The sequence below is a fragment of the Abramis brama genome (assembly GCF_963993115.1).
Source record: "Abramis brama genome assembly, chromosome: 15".
Classification (NCBI taxonomy): Eukaryota; Metazoa; Chordata; class Actinopteri; order Cypriniformes; family Leuciscidae; genus Abramis; species Abramis brama.
The window spans coordinates 27,357,436-27,377,569 of NC_139977.1; the positions used below are offsets into that span (position 1 = coordinate 27,357,436).

At 36.4% G+C, this 20,134-nt stretch overlaps 1 protein-coding gene across 1 annotated transcript in view; it reads left to right on the plus strand.

The window, feature by feature from the left end:
* The first annotated feature begins 420 nt into the window (after positions 1 to 420).
* The window catches only part of arhgap24 (Rho GTPase activating protein 24), a 123,790-nt gene continuing 104,076 nt past the window's right edge, over positions 421 to 20,134 (plus strand). The window contains exon 1 of the mRNA XM_084136737.1: positions 421 to 823. The gene's annotated coding sequence lies outside the window, so the exon portion shown is untranslated. The remainder of the gene's footprint in view (positions 824 to 20,134) is intronic.

Consider the following 20,134-nt stretch of genomic DNA (forward strand, 5'->3'; position numbering starts at 1 on the left):
TGAATCATTTGGAAACTCACGCACTGAATCATTTGAGGGGGAGTCTGTACAAAATAGCCTAACTCAGATCACAGAAAACAAAAGGTTCACTGGAATGAGTGGATATTTACATACATTAACTAAACTTGCAAATCCATCCCATCGTTTGCCAGCGATGTAGAAGTCACCTGCGTGAGCCGCTTGTGAACGACTCTGTACTGCAGGTGCGGACATTTTTAGACCAAAAGCGTATGAAAACACAATACTAGTATAAGAAAGACAACCATCTCGCATTTAGGGGCAGTGAGGGGGACTGTCACCGTGAGTCACTCTGTATGCAATTTGAACCGAACAGGGAGTTTGTGTGTGACTGTGAGGTGTTCGGATCTCTCCTCCTCTCACACTTCCTCAAACAAGCTCACGCTCTCTCGCTCTGAGGTCGCAGTCCTCCTGTCTGTGTATCGGCAAAGCTCGTGTAGTGTGACAGTATGTGACTGTATGTTGAGTGGCTGAACTCAAAGCCCCCAGTGGTCGTCCTGAATGAGAGCAGAGGGAGGCTGTCGATTTCCCCAAGAGACCCCATTGCAGGTGGTGTGTGAGCAGTGAGGGGAAAAGTTTATGACAGCTCTGCTGTTTTCGGTTCTCGGCTGCCCCATGGAGCTTTTTGATTTTACGGATGCAGCTACAGACTTTTTACCAGGCTGTCTGACTCAGTAATGCACTTGTATCGGACAGAGTCACGTTCGGGATTGAATCTTGGGTCACAGTGAATCCACGTACTGGATTGGTTTTGAAAAATTTCCACTTCATTTCTGTGGACGTTTTCTGGATAGCAGTTCTTAAGGTAATAATAGTCTGTTTACAGTCATTTGAATGCTGCTAATGACAAGTTGGCTGTGTGAATGTGGTTATTTTGCTGTCGTGAGACGCGTGTATTGTTTTGCTAAGCTGTATGTAGAGGTCATCCAGCACCAGAGTATGGTGTGCAGCTATATTTATGTCATAGCCACAGAAACACAGAATGAACTATAATCAGTGTGTAATAGGCTAGGTGTTGCTCTTTATATGGGTTGGCTTGACATTTCAATCAGTGACAACAGCTGTGTGACATATCGTTTATACTTTGTCTGTAACTAAACAAGTTTCAAAAAGTTTAAAATATTTTGTTATTTTAAAGTTATTTTTTGTATTTTTAAGAAATACTACATTTTTATAGGCTTGAATGACATGCTATATTTTCATTTTAAATCTTGATATGAAATAAAGTTCATGCATGTTATATTATTTGTCAACTACCCATGTTTAGCATATTGAAAAGATATTTTCTAAAACTAGAGGAGACACATGAGATGTTTTTCTCAGGTGAAAAATCAGGGCATTTAAAAGGTTAGTTCACCCCAAAATTTTGTCATTAATTACTCACCCTCATGTCGTTCCAATCCCGTAAGACATCCGTTCATCTTCGGAACACAAATTATGATATTTGATGAAATCCGAGAGCTTTCTGACCCCCTATAGACTGCAATGTAGGCTAATTGCCACTTTCAAGGCCCAGAAAGGTAGTAAAGACATTGTTGAAATAGTCCATTCGACTATTGGTTCGACCTTAAAGGGATGGTTCGGAGTAAAATCAACCTAGGGTCCTTTGCACCATGACCTCGAGCCAAACACCCCCCCCCAGAAGCCTTTTTTCCTTTGGTTGAACATTATTAAAGTTAGAGCTTATTTAGAGAAATCAGCTCTCGTTGCCTCGTTTTATGAGTACAGAACCTATTTGTACTTGTTTGGTACCATTCTGGGCATTATTAGTGGGGTAATTTACGAGATACATCATAGGATCCTGCACTAAGCCATCCAGTTCTACTTCAGAACGCCGGCTCAGTATTGGCCGGATCCTGCATCAGCAGCACACGCACGTTGTGGTGCTCACGTGAACAGCATCAGAGACTGACACAGAAGAGAAGAAATTGTTGAATAAAGTCGTTATTTTTGTTTTGTTTTTACGCACAAAAAGTATTCTCATCACTTCATAACCTTAAGGTTGAACCACTGGAGTCACATGGACTATTTAAACGATGTCTTTACTACCTTTCTGGGCCTTGAAAGTGTTATGACGTTGCAGTCAATGGGGGGTCAGAAACTCCCGGATTTAATCAAAAATATCTTCATTTGTATTCTGAAGATGAACGAAGGTAAAGGTAAAGTAATTAATGACAGAATTTACATTTTTGGGTGAACTAACCCTTTAAGCTATTTGCTGCTCTTCATTTATTCTCATTGCTATCTACAACAATTGAGATATTAAAGAGCTCTCAATTGTCGTATTTATTTTTTATGAACAGAGAAGAATCTCTCATTTTGTGTACTAATGAATTCTGCTTGGAGTCAGTTTGAGGTTCATGTTGAGTTAGAGGAGGTGTGGAGGAGAGCGGCAGAGGGGGAGAGGTAGATGGAGATGCAGATAGAAACTAATGAAAGGAAGAGGCAGGAATGAACAACAATCTGTCAGCTCTCTGACACTGTAGGAGATGATGATATCTGGAAGAGACGGAAGCACACAGTTCAACAGTAATTCAGAAACAGAATGGGCACCGTCATGCTGATCAGATCTGTGTGCTTAATTATTTAATTTCGTTATGAAACTGAGATTTTAATGACGTCTCATTTGTGATTTTTCTTTTCTATGGGTGACATCACATACAAAACATACTGTACTGGAGGTCGTAACCCTCTTCCAATCTTCTAACCTTATTACGACACATTATGTTGCTTTAACGTTGATGGAAGAATGTTATTTGCCAGTAAGGGGAGAGCGACATAACCGTAGCTATTTAGAGGAGTGATCTCCTTTCATTTTCCCCATCAAACCCTGCATGACCCAACGCTGTGATTGTGTTTGTGATGCGGGCTTGTCTGTCTCTGTCTCGTTCAGGCATTGCGTGCAGCTCGCTGACTGTAAACCATCTCATCTGCTGTTTGGGAGCATTCAAAGTCAGAGAGGCAAACTCATTGCGTCACTTTTGCGTCAGCTATATTTGAGCTTTTTCAGTCTTATTCACTTACTATATTATTTACAAATGTTAGTGTAGATTTGCTAGCAATCCTGGCAGCAGTAATTCATCGATTAGTGATGAAAGACAGAGAATAGTGTTGTAGCACACATTTGCCATTTTTAAAGGGTTGGTTTACCCAAATATTTGGATTTAAATTTAGCGGCCAATATATTGGTTATGGGCTTTCAAATACAAAGAATTACATAGTTCTGGCATGAAACTCTAAATGGTGACGGCTGATAAGTCTTTAACTTATTGGTATCAATCATGTCATTACATAGCACAGCTGATCGGTTGCTGTTGCATCAGCGGCCAATGAGCTTTCTGCACAAACATTCAAATAGCCTACTTGGCATTGTTTGCTGTTAACACTACAGTCTGCAGTGCACTTTCAGAACCCTCCCCCTTCCCTAGCTCCACCTGCATAGATCTGCTACAGGGCTAATTTATGTTACATGTGCAGCAGCATGTCTTACATGCTCACAGCTAGGCCTGTCGCGATAATTAAATAACCGTCTGATCGCGATTATTTGATCTAACCGCGATTGTTTCAGACAACCGCGATTATTGCGCTCTTTTATAGGCCTACGGCACAAGGGGAGTCATGGACCAAAATAAATAGACAAGCACTAATTACGTTTTCCAGCAATATATTCAAAGTCATCTGAAGCCATTCCATAGCTTAATGTGAGGGACAGAAGTATATTTACATTGTTAAATTAAAGTTCACAAACTCGTCTGCAGCTGTCAATCATTCCGTTCAGCATTCAAACAGCGCGCATCGTCCGGTTACTTGATGCGCGTGCATGCCCGAAGCGCGTGCAGTTGCGTCCTCTTCATAAAAGCGCTGATGGCGATCGGCGGTGCTGCTGCTGATGTGGTGCTGATGTTTTTGCGCGTGCAGATACGTTATTTCAAATGGCGCGCGGCAAGCGCGCTCATAATAGAAGCGGCGCGCTCGCTTTTCCATCCGCGTTCATGGATGCATAGCAACAACAGACGCCACGGGAGTACAAACGCTTGTGCGAACTGCGCTCTCCATGACGACGAGGAAGTGTGACATAGGCCTATTAATTGATTTCTAGCCCTTGCATTAGCTTTACTACTAGATATATTTATGGAGATGAGAAATAAAAAGCCGTCATTAATATCAGTCCGTCAGAAAAGCAGTTCTAGTCTTATTCTTGGCTGGATAACTCTTAGCAGGTTTAAAAAGCCCTTTTAAAGTTAAATATGAATACAGTTTTGGATTAAATAAAAGTATAGTCAAGTCAAATAAAACATATTTTATCTCCTGTATAGTTTGGTAATGCTACAATAAGATACCATTCATTAACATCACTTAATGCGTTATCTAACATAACACATGGAGTGAACAATATATTTTTACAACATTAATGTTTGTGAATGTTATTTAATACAAACACTTGATTGGTCATGTTTGTTCACTTCATTCATTGTGCATTAAATAATGTTAACAGAAATAATGTTAACTTTTGATTTTAAAAATGTATTTTTAAATTAACCCCTAAAGGAGAATAATTGCGACAGTATATAACTATTGTTTTTTTGTTAGGTCATTTTATCTAATGTTATCTAACAAATGGAATCTTATTGTAAAGTGTTTTTAATACTACAGTTTCCATCTTTGTAACTGTGATATACACTTTAATATAATTATGTAAATTTAATCTAAATTAAGCTTTGGTACCGAAATTGGTACCGAGAACCGTGGATTTTCACTGGTATCGGTACCGAATACTGAAATTTTGGTACCGTGACAACACTAGTGCAGATGTTTTCAAAAATTACTTTTTGCTGCTGATTTATACACTCACTAAGTTTAATAAACAAATTGTCATAGCTATTGAATATATTTATTTAATATTTAAAGGTGTTAACTGTAATCTTACACTGCAAAATGATAACTTACAAAGGATTAAATTCATCACAATTATTTAATGAATGAAGCACAAAGCCCTAAAACAGACAATTAATCGGCATAATCGCCAAAGCCCTAACACAGACAATTAATCGTCAAAGCCCTAAAACTGACAATTAATCGGCATAACCGCAATTATTTTTTAGACAATTAATCGTCAGCCAAATTTCATAATCGTGACAGGCCTACTCACAGCAATGTCCGTGAAGGTATTGGCAGTAGCAAGTCTCGGTACTTGCCCTGCAGCCGCAGCGTAGCAGATCTATTCCGCCAAGACCAAATACATTAAAGGATTAGTTCCTTTACCTTTCAACGTGATGACATAGTTCCCCGTCCGTTTGTTGATCAGCTCAATCCAAACTATTGAAGGTAAAAAGTCTATAAATTATAACTTTTTTTTTTTAAATGACCTATCGTTTCGCTAAATACCAACCTCTTCTTCAGCTGTGATTGCGTACAGCCCGTTTAAACACTTCAGAGACTTTTGAAACTGCATTGATTTGGACTTAAAAACGATGGTAACCAATGAAGTCCATTGTTAGAAGAAAAATCCAGAAATGTTTTCCTCAAAAAACATAATTTCTCTCCCACTGAGGAAAGAAAGACATGGATATCTTGGATGGCATTGGGGTGAGTAAATTATTAGGAAATTTTCATTTTGGGGTGAATTAATCCTTTAACATTGCCATATCCATTACCATGCCAATCTCTATTACCATACCAATCTCCCAAGAATTGTCACGACAGAATTATCGGTTATCGGTATCGGCCAAAATGTTCATATCGATGCATCCCTATCCCAACCTATAAGACGTTCATCTTCGGAACACAAATTAAGATATTTTTTAATGAAATCTGAGAGGTTTCTGTCCCTCTATGGAAAGTCTATTTAACTCTGACGGTTCGAAATGTTAAAAAAATATATGAATCGAGCAGTTTAATCCAAGTCTTCTGACGAGACATTATCATTTTAAAGTTTAACTCTAACAGATTTTATTTAAGCTTAAGCTTTAAGCTTTATTTAAGCACTGATAAGCGAACATATATAGAGCATTCAAATTTGGTAAACAAGTTAGAACCAGTAAGGTTCATCCTGGCGTGTCACACCTGCATGTTTGTGCTCCCACAAGAACCAATGAGGTTTGTTTTTGCGTTTTGAGCAAGTAGAGTTGAGCTTCTGTTTAACATAAATAAGTGCTTAAGTATGTTGCATGTTATCAATGTTTATGTGTGAATAAAAGCCTAAATTAAATCTGTTCATCATAATAGCTAAAGCGTTCATGTCTCTTCAGAAGACTTGGATTAAACTGCTCAATTCATGTTTTTTTTGTTTTTTTTCATAGACTTTAAGCTTTCAATGGAGGGATAGAAATCTCTCAGATTTCTGTAAGAATATCTTCATATGTTTTCCAAAGATGAACAAAGTCTTATGAGTTTGGAACGTCATAATTGATGAGGTTAACTGACTCTTTAAGAGCCAGTGCTGTGCAATTTTTTGCTATAATTTCTTTACTGAATCAGATGCTAAAACAACACAGCTTGTGAATTCTTCCCAGAACAAGTTGAATGATATCTTTGTTTGCAAAGTTCTAGGTTTGGTAAAAGTTTCTCACCTAGTTGGGAAAGCAGTAAAGGTCTAGAGACTAAGAATATGGTCTAACTTGTCTAAACCATCTGAACCTCAAAAAAAGAGTCAGTCAGGCGGCCCATTGAACTGCCAAAAGCAGAGCCAAATCCATCCCAATCTGAAGGTGGCTGCAGTATCATCATCACGATCCTTAACAATATAGGTTTCCAGAATTTCTGTTTTTAGCAAGTCTTTTTTCCCTTTGTTTGTATGAAAAAAGCCAGTGAGTTTCTTCTGAGGCCAACACCCATCGACTTACCAACCACTTCTGCTAAAATTTCCCCAAATGACTCAGACAGTCATATGCCTAGATGTGTGGTTTTGCACAGATGTAAGTAGGATTCCTCAAGGGGAGTTTATTTTAATAACCATATGGCATTATGCGATTTAGAACTTGACTTGTGGCAATGTGAAAGATATTCATATATGACCTTTTTTAATTTCTCATTAAAGTTCACCAATCTTGAAAATTGAAATATTGCTTTGATTTTGATATACACTGCCATTCAAAAGTTTGGGGTTGGTAGGATTTTTAATGTTTTCAATGATTTTTAATGATTTTGATCCAAAATACAATTAAAATGAAAAATAATTACATTTATTTTTGTAATTAGAATAAATGACATTTATTCCTGTGATAAAAAAAGTTGATCATTACTCCAGGCTTCAGTGTCACATGATCCTTCAGAAATAATAATTATAATCTAATATTGGTACTTAAGAAATATTTTTTTATTATCAGCGTAACATTGTTGATAATAAAAAAATATTTCTTAAGTACCAATATTAGATTATAATTGTTCTGCTTAATATTTTTGTGGAAACGGATACTTTTTTTCAGGATTTTATGGTAAAAAGAAAGTTCAAAAGAACAGCATTTATTTGGAATGCATATCTTTTGTAATAAAAATAAAACGTTTTTACTGTCACTTTTGATCCCTTGCTGAATAAAACCACTAATTTCTTTAAAAAAAAATACAATTAAAAAAATCTAACTGATCTTGCACATTTGAATGGTAGTGTAACAATCTAAAAAAAAACAATCTAAAATCTCTTGAAATGACTGTATTGAAACAGTGTAGATGTCTGAGTTAAAATAGAAACAGGAAGTGGAACCATACTTTTGCTAAATATACTAAAATGGGTGAAAGGAAGCAGCATGCCCTTATGACATCATACTCATTTGATTCATATGCCACATGTGTCAGTCAAACAGCAGTGACAGTCAAACCCTGACCAGAAAGACGTATCTCACAGCACTCTGTGGTTTTGGCAGGTTCTCTCCATATCAACACACTTATCCATCAGTGCGGCAAACCCTTCTTCAGCAGACACATATTCTTATATTATATATCCTTATGTCAGTTAATATCAAAATAAATTCTCTTTTAATAATAAATGTAATTGTTTTTTCAATGTCTTTTAGTACTGAATTAATGTTTTTTTCTTCCACTGAGCTCATTGCAATGCATTCTGGGATTGATTCATAAAGGAAACATGCATTGAATTTCTTTCCTTTTAATTTCTGTGCTAAAATCTTGTTACGCAACCTTACACGCAAGGTCATAACGTGACCTAAAATGCATAATTATTTCTCCTCTCTACTTTCCGTGTGTCTTTTCAGACATCAATATCTCTAATGCTCTCTGGTCTGGGTACCAGGACTTTGTGTTTCACGGTCAATTGGTCAAATGTGGCCATCAGCATTAGCAGACAGCATTAGCTGTCAGGAGCCGTGGACAGAAGTGACCAGCAGCTGTCAGACTGAAGCACAGACAGGCAGACAGACAGACAGATGGCTGGGATAAAGCCCACGACGTGCCTGTTTTAGACCACTCACTTATAGAGACACAAAGAACTGGCTGATATAAAGAATGCATGACCACACAAGAGATTTACTGCCCTTTGGGGCAACTGAACATGCCAGATTAATGGCATCTTTTCCATCTTAACGTCCCTTTAATACGCAATGTTTTGTGGGTTTTTTGTCAGTGGTTCTGGTTTAGCACAAGCAATGGCTGTTGGTTGAAAGTACTAGTTGATGAATCTGGTGCAGGTGCACTGAACTTTTCGCTAAAACCAATGGGTGTTAGGAGGTTGCTAGTGGTTTTTTAGTTGATATTCAAGTATATAATACACTTCCTTATAATATAAAACAGGAGAGACAAAACAAAATTTTTACCACACTTCATATTAACCTTAAACCACAAACATTGCAACCACAGGCATACTTACATGAATGAGTATTTAAGTAATAAACGTATGGCATATTAACACAATGAACATGTTCTAAAACATTTTAAAATCAAAAAAATATGGCAATAACGTCAGATACGCCTTTTTGGCACCAAACATTTCCAAGTGTTCTATGGACATATTGGGCGTATCTGCTGAACAATGCAGAAAATAATTGGTCAAAAGGGGAATTGATTGAATAATTAACACTTGAATAACACTTGAACAATTAATTCATTTTCATTTAACTCATTCATTAATTTTTTTTTCTCATTTCACTTTTCCATTCTGGGCATCTGCTGAACAGTACAGACTGTAATAAAAGTCACTGGACTTGCTAAACACACTTCTGATTGGCAATTCATGATTTCAATTTATTTCATTACATTCATTATTTGTTTTTTCAAATACTCTATACAATTGACAGTTCTCTCGTGTTCTTTTTACTCATTTCACTTTTCTTTTTTGTTCAACCATTTCAATTACTCTTTGAGTCTATTCATTGACCACATCCAAAGAATCATGTCGCGTCTTATTTGCTTTTCTGTTCACTAGTTTGTTTAGTTCTACTCACTGTACTCACTGTTCTACTCACTGTCCACTGTCAGAGCATTGTAGAACTCTGCGTATCTTGTGAGGAAATGCATTCAAAAACAACTCTGACTCAACTTCAACTTCTTCAATATAGGATTCATCAGTTTGTTTCATAATATTCAGCAAAATCTTTTCTGCCTCAGACAGTTCCATGTCTGCAGTTGTGTCAGCCATTTTGAATGCTGTTTTAGGGCACCAACTACACTTACGCCCTTCTGGCTCTGAACAAAAATGTGGGTTTTACATGTCCTACATGTATTTTTCAGAACAGAAACAGAAACAGAAATGTCTCCAAACATTACTCACACTTTTGTGTTAGGTCTTTACAGTTTGATCTCAGATAGGTCTTTTTGGCACCATTGGATAGAGCTCATCGAGACCTTTATTTTGATATTAAGAACTCATATTCGCCCAAAATGCCACTCTGGCTCCAAGCCCTCGATACTGTTCAAACATTTGGGCTTGCTAGGCCTATGTTTTTTATGTTTTTGAAAGTCTCTTATGTTCAAAGCTGCATTTATTTGATCAAAAATAGTAATGTAATATTGTGAAATATTATTGCAATTTAAAATTATATTTTGGATTTGAATTATTTATTTATATTTTTGTTCCTGTAATATCAAATCTGAATTTTCAGCATCATTACTCCAGTCTTCAGTGTCACAAGATCCTTTAGAAATGATTTTAATATGCATTTCTTATAAAAATCCATTTTGAAAACATTTGTGCTGGTTAATATTTTTGTGGAAACTATGACAGATATATTGCCAAGCCCGATATATAGGCTGAAATGTGGCATTTTTTAATTATCGAACAATTTATTGCTGAATAAAAGTATAAAGTTTTCTTTTTTCTTTTCTTTTTTTTTAAATCATTGAAAGAAGGTTGGGGTTGTGTGTGTGTGTGTGTGTGTGTGAAATGATGCAACGCAAATAATTGTTGATTGCCATTTGAACTACATTTGAACTACATTTTACTTTTTAGTACTTAATTACATTTTGCATCCATTCACCATCTTGGCTAAACATTTTCATTGATATCATTGCGCAGTGCATTCTGAAATCTGCATAAGATACATGAGATGCTGCCTTAGAATTTAGCCAGATATCTCAGATAGTTCAGATATCTCATTATAGTGTTCGAGCATATGCTTATAATGCCTAAAATTACAGTCCAGGTGGCCAGATCTCTCTCTCTCTCTTTTCTTCTCTCTCTCATGAGCTGGAGAAAGTGGTTCCCAGTAATAAAAGGGCCAAACAAAGCCGTGTCAAACACTGAGGCCTGCTCTGTGTGCTCAGCCCTGTCACATTCCCATGTGCAGAGCAAACATGCTTAGCAAGCAAAGAGTTCTGAGCGTGAGCAGATGCTACAAAAGGGAGATCTCAAATGAGTCCAAAATGTGTCAGATCACAATTCATAAGCACACATCACATGGTATACATTAGGATGAACCTTTCTTCTACAGGTGGTGATGGTTTTTAGAGGATCTCGCTGAGCAAATTAATTAAAGTTGAAATATTTATTGCTAGACAAATAAGTAACGACACATCTTGCTTATGTACTCAGCACGTTGGAAAAGATATCAGTGAACATGTACCATGTAGTCAGAAGATTCACGCACACACGAAAATTACGAGGTCAGAATAAATGAAGAGAATCAAAGAGATTTTTGATCTTTTTTCAAAAAGATTTTTGTCCAGGCGGGATAAAATTTGGCGCAGGATGCCCAAGTTTGCCCTCAAAACAATTGCCAATTGGGACTGAAATCACAAAATCCATGTTTGCGAGACACAAATTTACCTGACATCCTCAGGGAAAACTTGTCCTGTCTGCTTTAGTTTCCAAGTTCTTGCAGGAAAAGTCTTGTCAAGTAATCCATTAAATCTGATTGAGATGTATGTTACAGAAAACTAAACAGGATGTTTTCTTTATCCGTGTGCCAGGGAACACAAGCCAAACATTGACATACATTTAAAATCCTCTATAATGCCACAGATTGGAACAACATCCCATGGGATCTTTGTGTTCTTCATTGATCGATGTTGGCAGACATGCACACATGTCGTTTTCTGTCCATTGTAATGAAAGTCAGTGGTCTCTGAGTCCATTGTTTACTTGTTCCAAATGGATGGCTTAAAATGTTTATTTGTTCTTTGAGATTAATAAAGTGTGTGGAGTCACTGGCTGAAGATTCACCGCAGTGAATGACTGGATCTGCATGCTAATGTTACACTTTCACAGGCATGCTGCAGTTTCTGCTGAGAACAGCGAGGAGCTTTTATTTCTTTGCAAAAACACAGATGTTCTAGAACGTCATTGTGAATGTAAGTCATGTTTTCGCTGGTGCTTTTATTTGAAGCTGTTGGTTTTCTTAATTGGTTGTTTAACAGAGTTCAGACTCAGATGAAAAAGTGACAATGTCTCTGAAAAAAATAAGCTAAACTTAAATTGTTGGCTGTTAAAAATGAGAAAAGACTTGTGGGTTTTCAAAAGTTTGGTTTTACAGTTGTGTGCAAGTGTTTTGGAGGTTGCACATGATAATCTTGGACCTTGAAGATGGTTCGCAGGTTTTGAGAAAAGCAAAGCTAGGAGCAGGAAACACCTGGAATAAGAATTTCAGAATATTTACATGTTAGGCATTTGCATTTTGCATGCAAATCACTCACCCTGTTATTTTGGTGGAAATGTTGTAGATTCCTGCTAAATAATTATAATAATTTAGGGAAGTGGAAGGGATTTTTGAGTGAGGGATTTTTGTATTTACTCTACTGTTTTCATAATGAAATTACCATAGTTTGTTGTAAAGTAACCATATTTATGAATGTAATCTTGTTAATGAGGAGCCATTGGTCTATTGTTTGGTTTCCATACAGTCTTAAATAACACAGTTAAACACAGTTTAGATCAGTGTGTCCCGGTCAGAGCCGCAGTCTGAGACCGTCTAACCATCTTCTCCTTTCCATAAACATGGGATTTTGTTCCCTCTGAAGATTATATTGTATGCATGTTCCTGTTAATGGACATTATTCTCATATTCCCACACCAGACTCAGACAAACACTCGTACACAGTCCCAAGGTCAAAGAGTGTGAGATATTCAGTGTAGGATTCCAGAATTGTGATTAAAAAAAATAAACAAACAGCTGTATACTGCTGTATAGGTCAGTGTAAGGGAGAAAATTATACATTATTATTATTATTTTTATTTTGCAATAAAAAGAACACGCAGTTAACAGAGCCATTTTTTTAATGGTTTGCATGCTCTTTACCATATATTGAGCTAGAAGCAAAAAGCATGATATCATTGTTGTCCGATTTTATTGCTGATTTGAAATATAGTATTATTGAAATGTAGGTATGCATGACATATCAAATTTGACAATATGACATGCTGATAATTAACAGATAAATGTACAAAAATTTAAATACACTGTAAAAAAAAGTTGCTTAAATTTTTGAAACTTTTGAACAAATTTTTTTTTTAATTTCAGTTAATTTGTGTTATGTTTAAACGTACAGTATGGAATTTTTCTCCACTAGGGGTCGCTAACCTATTTACAATAACAAAGGCGTAGTTTGATGACGCAACACATGCTAAGAATTATGGATGTTGTCGTCAACGTCAAGCCGGCCGATCTAATAATGTTTATGGATGACTGAATACATCGATGCTTTTATCATGACTGTGATATGAAGCAGTTCGGGATTGCTAAGAGACAGCTATCAGCTCCACACGCGACGCGAGTCCCGCGGATATAAAAGGAATATGGACATTTGCATTTGAATGTGTTGAAAAGTATGTGTTAGTTTGTCTGTATGAGACTAGCAGTAAGCTAGATCAACATTAGAATAACATACAGATCATATTCTAACATTTTATCATTGTTGAACTATATAACATTGATTAGTTTTATGTAAATGTGCTCACCTGTTTAATAAAGTACATGTAGGAGCGGTCGAAGTCTCGGACGTGGAGCTCTCGTTTATATACTGTCTATGGGAGCTCTAGGCATCTCGAAAACACCGCGCTGATATTGATTCTCGTTTTAGTTCTCCTTTTTTATCCAAAGTCTGCTTGCCATGGTCCGTAATGTTTGAACGAAACAACAACAGCGTGCAAATAGACATTGCGAACTCCACAGTTGTCTGCGTCTGTCACTTTGGTTAATCAGAGGGCTCTGCTCATAGCTCTGGTTACCATGGCAGTACGAGCGGAAACCATAGGCGGAAACCAGGGACAACGCGGATATGACGCCATTGACTGCGACAAAACGGAAATAAAGAAACGTGCCGTGTCTAAAAATTAAATTAAAATTTCTCCTGGTTTGAAAGTTGTTGGAAACAGTCGGGATAATGTAAGTACACAACAAAAAAAATATATATAACGTAGATATACACTCTAAAAACTGCTGGGTTGTGTTAACCCAATTTTGGGTCAAATATGGTCTCACCCAACGTTGGGTTAAAAAATGCAATTTAAAAATGGACAAATGGGTGAGACCATATTTGACCCAAAATTGGGTTAACACAACCCAGCAGTTTTTAGAGTGTAGTGATTTTTGCTAATTTTAAAGCAAAAAAGTTACATATTGTGCCTTTAAGTCATTTCAAGTTAATTACATTAAACTGACTTAAAAAAAACGAGTTGAATCTTGTATAACTAAAAAAAGTTGAAAATTGCTTGTTTAACTTATTTTGATGAGTTAAAGCAATGTAAAAACATGATGTCATAACTTATTGATAATATAATTTTTTACAGTGTAAAAACATTAAAAACTAAAATCAGTTGTTATAAATTCTACAAGGTAATTTAGGCATCACATTATAATGTACTGTATGTAAAACATTTCAAAATGTAATGATGTTTTTCAATAAAATATAATATAATAAATGTATATTTTTGACATTTGTAAATATAAAAATAGGGGAAATAATCATGCACAATTAAGCCAATATATAATGATTATTTTTTTAAAGAAAAACAAAAATGTTATTGGTCATATTGTGTACAGTATATATTGGCTGATAATGATAAAACATAGAAAAAAACCCCACTATTTGGTAAAGATATGGTATATCGTTTACCCTTACTGAAATTATGTCTTGACTTGATGGCATGTAAAATTGCATGTAATTTCATATCTGCATTGATATATGCAGATATGTGTGATAAATATGTATGATAAATGTATGTATGTATGTATGCATGCATGTATGCATAAGTATGTATTCCTTTATTAATTCATATCTATTCCTCATTGTTTTGCTTTCTGAATCTTTAAACTAGAAAAAAACTGGAGATCTGATAAAGATTAGTATTAATAATGCACTTCTATTTAGCAGACTGCAGGGGATATTTAATTCATGAAGCTCATCAATAAACTCCTTTATGCCAGACAGAGACGCTGTGCGGGAGGACACGTCTGTCTCCGTCATCAGAAGTCCAATCATCCGCCCACATAAGTACACACACACACACACACACACACACACACACACACACACACACACACACACACACACACACACACACACACACACACACACACACACACACACACACACACACACACACACACACACACACACACACACATACTGTAGACAAGCGCCCCACTCGACGCCCATCTTGTCACCTCCGCTATTATCTTGTTATCCCATTAGCCTCATCAGTTGTTTGACATGATAATTGAGGAAAAGAGCAGGGCTTTACTAAATTGTACAAAAGGAAATTATGCAAACAGGAAAACTGAGTGTCGCTCGACTAGCAGAGACATTAGATTTCATTCACCTCTCTAATGTGTGTGTTTCCATGATTACACACATGAGGATGTGTTATGTAGCCTCATGTTGCTTTTGTACAAAGCAAACAGAAAACTATATTTTACATTTTCTGTGGAAAATGTGAGTGGTGCTTAAACAAGCTAAACTCGCTGCTGTTATTTTGGTGGAAATGTTGTAGATTCCTGCTAAATAATTTAGGGAAGTGAGGGACTTTGGGGAATTTTATTTATTTTTATTTTTTTTTTGAGTGAGGGATTTTTGTATTTACTTTACGGTTTATAAATGATAAAGTGTTTATAGATAATAAAGTGGCTAGTGTGTTGCGAGTGGTTGCCGAGATGTTGTTTTGCGGTTGCTAGGGTGTTCTGAATGTTTGTTAGGTGGTTATTCACCAAGCATCACTAATAAGAACAACAATCAAATATGTTCTAAATTATATTCGGCATCTCCAGTGCATCCAGGAGGGTTTTTTTATTAGAGAGAGAGAGAGAGAGAGAGAGAGAGAGAGAGAGAGATTCTGTTTTGCCTCTGATTATTGTGGTGTAAGAGTCTGTGTTTGATGTTTTGAGCATTCTCAGTGTCCCTGTCGCAGCTGTTGGGTCTTCAGAGAGGAGTTTATAGATGGGAAACTTCAGTGACGTCCCACACTGACAGCAGACACTGCACTAATGTATCACAGAGCCTTAGACTTGGCATATTGGCAGTGTTTTACTCTGCTGCGCTGTATTCTCATTCAAAGCAGGTGCCATTAGAAAAGTCAAATCTCAAAACATTAATGGCATCTATGTAGACTGGCCCTATTGTATTGGAGACAGGTAATTAAAACCATTGGTTTATGTATATATTTGTGTAAGGATATCTTCTGAATGAAATACTGACTGCATACTTAAAAAAATAGTATGTGAAACAGTACACAAACATTGTACAAAGATATGACTTTTCAAGCTGTAGTCACATTATCTCATATGGTAGGTAGATATTGTAAATATGACGCTAACATTAGTAGCCTACCTCAAGCGGTTAAAACTGGGAAAAAAAAATACACGCAAGTCAGACCCAAATGTCTAATGTCACGATTGTTGTCACCTATTTGCATTAGTTTATATCGAGCTGGTCGCTTTTATGCATTATTATGCAGTGAATTTGCATATATAAAGCAAGTGACATGAGGCAGAAACATGTAAACAAATCAGAAAAGCATTCGATTTCAGTTCTTTTTTTATCGACACTGTAACACGTTACATGTGCTATTTTGATTAGATAATCAAGTGTTCTACAATAGAAGTACAGAGAGTATACATACAATTTCAATGCTATGGCCTTTGTATAGATATTTATGGCAGTCTGTAAGCGTGACTGTTTAGATATATATAAAAATGGCAACACTTTACAATAAGATTCCACTTGTAACATTAACTAAGGTTAGTAAAAGTATTGTTCATTGTTAAGTTGTGTCTTTTAACATTAATGCACTATGAACTAACATAAATAATGATCAAGTTATAATTTATTTAATATTTTTTTATATATTTAAAAAGTAGAGTACATTTTCATGGTTCAGAATTGTTTTTGAATTTTTGTAATAAAGTTCAGCACTATTTTATGTGTTATGTTTTTTTTCATTCAGAATCCATTTTAAAAACTAATTAAGCTGTTATCGGCCAGCGTGGGCCAACCTACGTATCATTATCGGTAAAATCCACTATCGGTTGATCTCTAATTCTAATACATTTTGACATTTGCATCACATAACCAGCTCCATATGTAAGTTTTTTTCTGATGTAGTAAACTCGCTCGGTAGCTCACCTGGTAGCATTGTACTTCCAAATGAGTCCTATGAAACGGCAGAGTCAAAGACTTGTAGAAGCAAACTAAAATGGGATGATTGATTTTTTTTTTTTTTATCTTACATTTGCTTTGGTTTTATTTATTGGTTAGATATAGGATACAATTTAGTATGGGTGGTAAGTAGGGTGGTCCTTATTTTTAAAGTCTCCAAATGTCATGCTCTTAACCCTTCAAATTGTTCCTTTATATAAGAAAATACAGCATGCCAATTTTTATGGCAGTAACATAATAATTACTGGTAGCTCAATAGCTTTAAACTTTCTGAGATTTTGATGATTTTCGTAAAAACAGATCATTTGAATTGTTATTGTACCTGGCTAGTAAAATTCCAAAAAAATGTCCATAAAAGCATCTAATGCACCATATATTCCTAAATATGTATTTTAGATACATATCTCAGTTTACTTATTGTAGAAACTAAATCCAAATTATTTATTACCAAATTAATTATCCATGACCCAGTTTAGCAGAATTACCTTTCCTGGTGGAATCAATACATATTTCTATTGATGATCACCTTGGTTACTGTTTGGGTTTAGAGCACATTTTTTGGTTTAAAAAATTACATTACGTTCCTTGAAATTGACGCGGAACTTTGGCCGAATCAAGCAGATTATCAGGAGGCACAGGCAACCATACATGCAATGAAAGTAGTCAATGATCACGCCGAGAGAGGAGTGGCTCTGATTCAAGAATACAATGGCTATCTCACACACTCTGAAGAACAATTGCAGTTTCTCCTTCATCTTAGCTCAATCTTCCACATGATTGAGCTACCTCTAAATATAATTTTTTTTGTCAACATTTTTGCATATTTCTAATTTTTAAGTTAAAAGGAACAGTTTAAGAGGTTAAGACACTAACATTTTGCAAAAAAAAAAATTGGACTTGATAAGGACCACCCTAGTGGTAAGTTATTTTCAAATGGCATAGAGCACTAACCTTTTAGCAGCTGTCACTGCCACTGGACATTACAATTCTGAAGTGCTGCAATGAATATAACAACCAACATAATAAATCATTGATAGATTCATGTTAGCGTCACTCACAGAACATTTCATCTCGAAAGTGTCACGAAACGTGCAAAAAGCAGCATAATATTATTTTGCAGAAATGTCGCCACAGGCACATTTTCCCTAAAGTTCATGTGTTGTTTTTGGAATAATACACACAAATGAAAAAAAAAAGATGCATTATGGAAGTATAGGGTCAATTTTGAGTCCATGTTGACCTAAACTCTGGGCAGTCAGATTAGATAATAATTCAAGAATTTTTTTTGGCTGATATTACTTTGGGTTCACTTTTGGAAATGTTAAGTCAATTGTACTTTACAATCTGGCATACAGTTTTCCATGCAATGTGTGCTTAAGCTGTATGCTGTGTACTTTGGCAAATTTAGTGTCATCTGGATATCCCATGCATATTGAAAATTTACATACTGCCCACAGTTTACATACTGAATGCTGCAGAAATAATAAGAGTAGTGTGACAGTATGCGATTCCAAACATAGCTTTAGTGTGTGTGATGGCAGTACATCAGAGCCATCAGCAGGGTCTCTCTCCGCTCCGCAGCCCTGCACTTGCTAAGCATGTGACGGTAGTCGAGCAGACACATCTGGAGTTCATCGTAACCCACACACTTACACACACCGCCACCTCTGTGCATATGATAACGTGGCAGTGCTGCTTTTCTCACTGTGAAATTACTTTTACTGCAGGAAACAACACTATACAGTATTATAACTTTATAGTCCAGCTACTTTCTCAGAAGATAAATTTACACAAAATACAAATCATAATTCATCGCATATAATTCTGTGGAGTGATTTGAATTATTCTTTGAATCAGTTCATGTATGTACATGAACCATCTCAATCAACCAATTCAGAATAAATCAGACTTTCAAATTCTACATCTGAAAGAGAGCGCAAAAGTTGTTATCGGTCAAATTTATGTCAATTTTGCTCAATCACTCTAAAACACTCCCCTATTATGCTATTTTAAAAATTCCTAATTTTGTTTTGGAGGTCTCCTACAATATGTTTACATGCATCCAAGGTCAAAAAACACTTTCATTTTCTCATACATTGCACATCACCTCATTTCTCAAAGGGTCTGAAACGGTTCGTTCAAAGATTCGGTCTCTCTAAACCCCTCCTTTCTGCGAGCCTACTCTGCTCTGATTGGTTAGATGGCTCAGTCTGTTGTGATTGTTCTACTCTGCTCTGATTGGTCAGATGGCTCAGTCTGTTGTGATTGGTCTACTCTGCTCTGATTGGTCAGATGGCTCAGTCTTTTGTGATTGATCTACTCTGCTCTGATTGGTCAGATGGCTCAGTCTGTTGTGATTGGTCTACTCTGCTCTGATTGGTCAGATGGCTCAGTCTTTTGTGATTGATCTACTCTGCTCTGATTGGTCAGATGGCTCAGTCTGTTGTGATTTGTCTACTCTGCTCTGATTGGTCAGATGGCTCAGTCTGTTGTGATTGGTCTACTCTGCTCTGATTGGTCAGATGGCTCAGTCTTTTGTGATTGATCTACTCTGCTCTGATTGGTCAGATGGCTCAGTCTGTTGTGATTTGTCTACTCTGCTCTGATTGGTCAGATGGCTCAGTCTGTTGTGATTGGTCTACTCTGCTCTGATTGGTTAGATGGTCCAGTCTGTTGTGATTGATCTACTCTGCTCTGATTGGTCAGATGGTCCAGTCCAGTCTGTTGTGATTGGTCTACTCTGCTCTGATTGGTCATATTGGCCCAGTCTGTTGTGATTGGTCTACCACTTACAAACACGGAAATGAAACACCCATTACTATATCTGAATTTAAGCTCCAGAGCCTTCCTCAGAACTTGATACTCAGTGATACGGACAATGGTGTCGGTTTTTCTGAATCAATTCCAGCGCGAGTCTTCATCCTTTTGAAGTGCATGCAAAATGGATCTGAAAACAGCATCTTCTTGACATGTCCACGACACGAACCAAACTCTTCCAGGCCTCAGCTTCAACTAGTGTTTAAGGGCAGGTCAAAGTAGACATTGTTTGCAGGCAGCCAATGAGGACTTTAGGCTGGCATTA